Below are 6316 nucleotides of genomic sequence, written 5' to 3' on the forward strand. Positions count from 1 at the left end.
AGTCAAGATTCAGATTCAGGGCAGTTCTCTCAATATTAGGCTACTGGGCAGATTGTACAATTCTCTCAGGTCAAAGTGGCCTACTAACAAAAATTGCTTGACATACCTAAACAATGGCTAGTCAACCTTTCAGAAAATGACCGTAGTAAGATTATACAATACATTACATTTTATTTTACAGTACAGGCAAGCAACATACAAAGACATCATCAGATGTCTCATTCAACATGGCACTGTAGGTTAAAAAAGCAATGACATGTGAACTAAGAAAGTATGTCTCTAACCTGTCAATAAATGCTTTTTGACACTTGCGGGGCACAATTGTTGAGGGCATTAGGCTGTGTTTAGACAGGCAGCCCAATTGCGATCTTTTTTCCACTATTTGGTATTTTGACGATTCACATCAGATATTTTCACATCAGATCTTTATCAGAGCTGATCTGATTGGTCAAAAGACCAATTAGTGGAAAAAAATATCAGAATTGGGCTAGCTATCCAAACACAGGAGTGACACACTCCTCATCAACCCTCTACATTTCTCTTCCGTTTCTCATTTCAGTGAAATAGGAGACAAGTGCTTAGCCCTGATCGAGGAATCTCTTCTCTCTTCACTCTCAAAACCAATAGAACATTGCTGAAACATTGTCTGACGGTTGTATGGATGGAATCAGACAGGTAAACATACTCTTTCCATGGGCAGCATCTGTGACATCCAAGACGTTCATCCATCATTATGATGACTTCAAATCTTTTTATTTGTGTTGATATTGTATAGATGTGGAACGCTATCAAATAAATTGGTACAATATGGCTTTAGGCACCAGAGTTTGAAAGCTGCCATTTTGAGATGACCATTTAGTTTTCTGTCTTTGTATTGCACTTCACCAAAGAGGGTTGTGGCTAGATGGAGTAGAGCTATGGACCAGAAGTTGCATGTTCGAGTCGCGCCGTGGACAATTGTAACATTTTATCTTACCCTACCCCTTTTCCTAACCTTAACCTAATTATCCTAACCTGCTACATTAATTATCCTAACCTGCTACGTTAGTTCTCATTACCTGCTACGTAAAGTCACCTCTGTCCATAGCTGCAGTCCAAAACCCACAAAGAGGGATCTTTCTCCCATTTTCTTTCTCACTCCCTCTCTCTCTTTTGCTTTCTCTCTAGCCACGACACAGATCCCATATGACTTAGATGGTCAGGAAATATGCGGGCAATTAGTGACACATTTTTCTCTACTGCTCAATGGTTTAGCACAAACACTGTCTCGTACACACAGTCACAGGTATCCAGGAAATAAACCAGTCTGGCCTAATACTCCACTCAGTGTAACCACTCCTTTGACCATATGGTCATTATATAATAATAATATGCCATTTAGCAGACGCTTTTATCCAAAGCGACTTACAGTCACGTGTGCATACATGTTTACGTATGGGTGGTCCTGGGGATTGAACCCACTACCCTGGCGTTACAAGCGCCATGCTCTACCAGCTGAGCTACAGAGGACCACCATTATATTACAGCTTATCCCATTAACCTTAATAAAACAAATGACACACAGTCACTCACTCACTCTCACATACTGATTCATTAGACAGTTAAGACGTCAAACTCATTACAATAATCACCAGAGAAAATAACAATCCATTTATAATTCCTGATCTCCAATGGTAATCAGCACTCATTGTTTAAACATCGGCTAAAAAATAAAACAAATAAACCGTCAAGCCCTTCCTTTAAGTCTTCTCATCTCGTGACGCAGAAAGGAAGATAATTAATCATACAATTAGCATGTGAACGTTAATCTAGCTTTTGGAGGTGATCTAAAAGATCAGTGTCATTGAGTTCCTCTTGTAGAGTACTTCTTTGGCACTGACGAGAGTTCTAATGTAGTATCGACTGAATTAAATCAGTTTCAAGAGACTGCACTGCGATCAATTTGAGCTTTTCTCGGTCCAATTGACCTGATTCTGGATCAGTAGCCTGTAACTGTTAGCTATCTCCTTTTCAGGACATGATTCAATATATTATATAATATAATATAATACTGGGTGGCAGGTAGCCTAGTGGTTAAGAGCGTTTGGCCAGTAACTGAAAGGTTGCTGGTACGAGTCCCTGAGCCAACTAGGTTAAAAACCTGTCAATGTGCCCTTGAGCAAGGCATTTAACCATACTTGCTCCTGTAAATCGCACTTTAACCATGTGGTATTGTGTGTGGAGGTAAAGGAGATGTTTCTACTTCTAACAGACACATACTGTTGTACAAGTCTCTTTGGCCAGAGCCCAAGCCCAGACAAGCCCAGTCTCCTATGAGCCGGAGGTTCCCGAACTGTGTGTCCCTGTTACAGATGGTGTTACTATAGTGACCAGAGGCTTGTCAATAACACAGCATACATGAACAAGTAAACACAAGTCAATGTAGGGTAATATGACTGTGTTGTTGAATGATGACTTGTACAACGATGAATCATTACAAGTAGTATAAGCACCCGATGGCTACTACATTAGTCTGGTCCCAGATCTATTTGTGCTGTCTTGCAAACTCCTTTATGGTCATCTATTCTATGTGTATAACAATGGCCATTATGAGATTAAGTAAAACAAAACTCAATGTTTCTTTGGGAGGGAAAAAAACCCTCACATATCACCTACACTATAGTGTTTGAAAGCCCAAGGAGAAAGAGCAACGTTTTGCTAACCTTCAAAAATCTTTCCTCTCGGGGGGTTGCTAGAGGCGCAATGTGCGACTGACGTGTATTCCGTTTGCTCTCGCTGTATTCTTTAAATGTATGTGAATTTTACAGTAAAACCATATTTATTTTCAAATATTACTTTGGTGATCCCTTTCTGAAGTACCCAAGACTACTTTATTTCCAAATGTTAGCATGACGACGAAACATACTGTAAGACCAAAAACCTGACCTTGAGAAAAGTCAGCCTACAAGGCCCAGTTTCATCACTGCCCTCTCCTGAGCCTGACAGCCAGGAGACTCGCGCCTTGCCTGGGGATGCAGCTCTACCTGGGGGCGATGAAATGAACGTTCTCGAGGCCATCAAGTTACTACGCTTGGAGATAGTTGAAATGAAAACAGATATAGTTGCTACGATTGAGGCCGGAAATCAAGAGGTTTCTGAAACATTCAAAGCTGATTGAACTACTCTTAGAAACGAAACAATGCCTGTTATCGCATCGCTCAAAACCACAACAGAGTTCTAACATTCCAATTGCTGCGCTGGAGACCCCCGCTACCAGTGTCTCCGACCTGACTACCTCTCTGGAGGCCAACGTGAAATGCCTGACTGCGGATCTGAGAAAAGGTGCAGGAGAGCTGTGTAAGCTTAGAGTAAATTGAATCAGCACAAATGCCTCGAGCCTTTGGATAGTAAGTAAGTAACCTACTTGTGGTATAACTGTGTTCAGTTATAACTATAACTATACCCTTTCTGTATTGTTTAAAAGTTGGCGAACCCACTGTCATTTGATATGATTGAATGTTTTGATCATTTAGTTTGCTTGCCTTAAAAGCATTCAGTCACTTTTATTTCCTTTTATTAAGGGTTTATGTAATTCCTTTGTTTACATACTGTCTCATTGACCTAACAAGAGTTTGTTTACATAGTCTCATTGACCTAACAAGAGTTTGTTTACATAGTCTCATTGACCTAACAAGAGTTTGTTTACATAGTCTCATTGACCTAACAAGAGTTTGTTTACATAGTCTCATTGACCTAACAAGAGTTTGTTTACATAGTCTCATTGACCCAAAAATATTTTGGGTTATTTGTTTCATCTCATCCTTTTTCTTGACAGTAAAAATCCAAATCAAATCAAATTATATTGGTTACATGCGCATGTAATACCCTTGCTAAAACTAAGTATAGAGTTTATTTGTTATAATTAATTGGTATTAGATTTAAAAGGTGATCGAATTGCTCCTGATTTGTAATGTCGCTAATGCATTTCTTTTGAAGCAAGGTTTCAAAAATGTACAAGTGAATAGGTTGGTTTACTTTTAAGCTTAAGTTTCCCATGTATCTTGTTAAAGTGTTGACCAATGAGGTAGCTTGTTAAGTTGTGGCCAATGGGAGAGTGGACTGGTTGCTGGGAAAGAAAAGAGAGGGAAAGGTTGAAAGAAGAGAGAGGAGAGACGTTAGTGGGGTTGGTGAAGGAAACGACTAAAGGAAACAATAAAGAGAACAAAACCATACCTACAGAGTTTTGAAGGGAAATCCTGATTTTATTTCTATAAGAGCGTGTTATTATTTTGTTAAGAAAGACCTAGTGGAGACTGAAGCTGCCTTCGCATTGTGGAGACATTCAACATCCTAGAGGTTAGCCTAGCATCGAGAATTGCTTGTGACGATCAACGAGTTCGGGTTTCCACGGGATGTCTGTTGCTGCTACGGAGTACTGGCTGCATTGATAGCTGTGGATCTTGTGAGGACATCTGCACGGAACTGCTATACTTTGCTGAGGCATTATCTACGAGTAATGAGTAACTACAAATGTGGGGTGGACTTTGGGACTTTATGTATGTCGTAATTTTTTTTTTTAGCTCCAACGCGCGCCCAGGGTTTAATCAAGCTTGCAAGTAATTTGGACATGGGTTGTGGAAAAATCATTGGGGTTTATTATTTTTATTTATTTTGATGTGGTACATTGAAAATGTGATAATATAGATCTTGAACCTTATGTCTGTTGTATTGGTGGAGTCATTTACTGTTTCAGTTTCATTTAATGCATTGGAAGGCATATCCTTATAATAATAACCAAGTCTATAATAATTTAACTGAAGTTTATACCCTATTTGTCATTCACCCTAGCGAGTTTACAATAGGGATTCTTATTGGAGATGTCCTTCTCACCTAATATCCCATGCTGTTCAGATATTCTAAGTAAGGTAATATCATGAGAGTCAAATTCGAGCCTGGTGAGAAGGTTACACGCAGAATACAACAGGTGTAAACTTTACAGTTAAATGCTTATTTACGAGTCCATTCCCAACAGTGCATAGTTAAAAAGACAAATATTTGCTAAATAAAAAAGGAAATAGTAACACAAAAAACAACAATAAAGAGGCTACATATACAATATACAGTACCGAGTCAATGTGCAGGGGTACGAGGTAGTTGAGGTAATTGAGGTAATACAGTATGTACATGTGGGTAGGGGTAAAAGTGACTAGGCAAACAGAGTAGCAGCAGTGTACAGTATGTAAAGTGTGTCCATGTGTGAGTGTGTATGTGTGTGTGTTTTGTGTGTGTGAGCATATGTAGTGTGTGTGTATGTGTGTGTGTGTGTGTGTGTGTTGGAGTGTCAGTGTAGTACATATGAGTGTGTGGGTAGAGTCTAGTGAGTGTGCATAGAGCCAGTTCAAGGGAGTCAGTGCAAAACAACTAAGATAAATCAATAAATAATAAAGGGGGTCATTATAAATAGTCCAGGTTGCCATTTGATTAACTGTTCTTCAGTCTTATGGCTTGGAGGTAGAAGCTGGTCAGGTGCCTTTTGGTCACAGACTTGGCGCTTCGGTACCACTTGCAGAGAAAACAGTCTATGACTTGGGTGGCTGGAGTCTTTGACCATTTTTACGGCCTTCCTCTGACCCCTCCTGGTATAGAGGTCCTGGATGGCAGGGAGTTCGGCCCTGATGTACTGGGCCTTACGCACTAACCTCTGCAGCGCCTTGCGTCGAAATCCGAGCATTTGCCATTCCAAGCGGTGATGCAGCCAATCAAGATGCTCTCAATGGTACAGCTGTAGAACTTTTTGAGGATCTGAGGGCCCATGCCAAATCTTTTCAGCCTCCTGAGGGGGAAGAGACGATGTCGTGCCCTCTTCACGACTGTGTTGGACCATGATAGGTCCTTAGTGATGTGGACACAGAAGAACTTGAAGCTCTCGACCCGCTCTATTACAGCCCCGTTGATGTGAATGGGGGCGTGTTCGGCCCTCCGTTTCCTGTAGTCCACGATAATAATTGTCTTGCCCATATTGAGGGAGAGGTTGTTGTCCTGGCACCACATTGCCAGGTCTCTGACCTACTCCCTATACGCTGTCTCATCGTCGTTTGTGATCAGGCCTACCACCATTGTGTCGTCAGAAAACGTAATGATGGTGTTGGAGTCGTGCTTGGCCACGCAGTCGTGGGTGAACAGGGAGTACAGGAGGGGACTGAGCACGCACCCCTGAGGGGCGTGGCGGATGTGTTTTGCCTACCCTCACCACCTGGGGGCAGCCCATAATGAAGTCCAGGATCCAGTTGCAGAGGGAAGTGTTCAGTCCTAGGGTCCTTAACTTAGTGATGAGCTT

This window comes from Coregonus lavaretus (genome assembly GCF_964263955.1).
Source record: "Coregonus lavaretus genome assembly, chromosome: 37".
In the NCBI taxonomy this organism is placed as follows: domain Eukaryota; kingdom Metazoa; phylum Chordata; class Actinopteri; order Salmoniformes; family Salmonidae; genus Coregonus; species Coregonus lavaretus.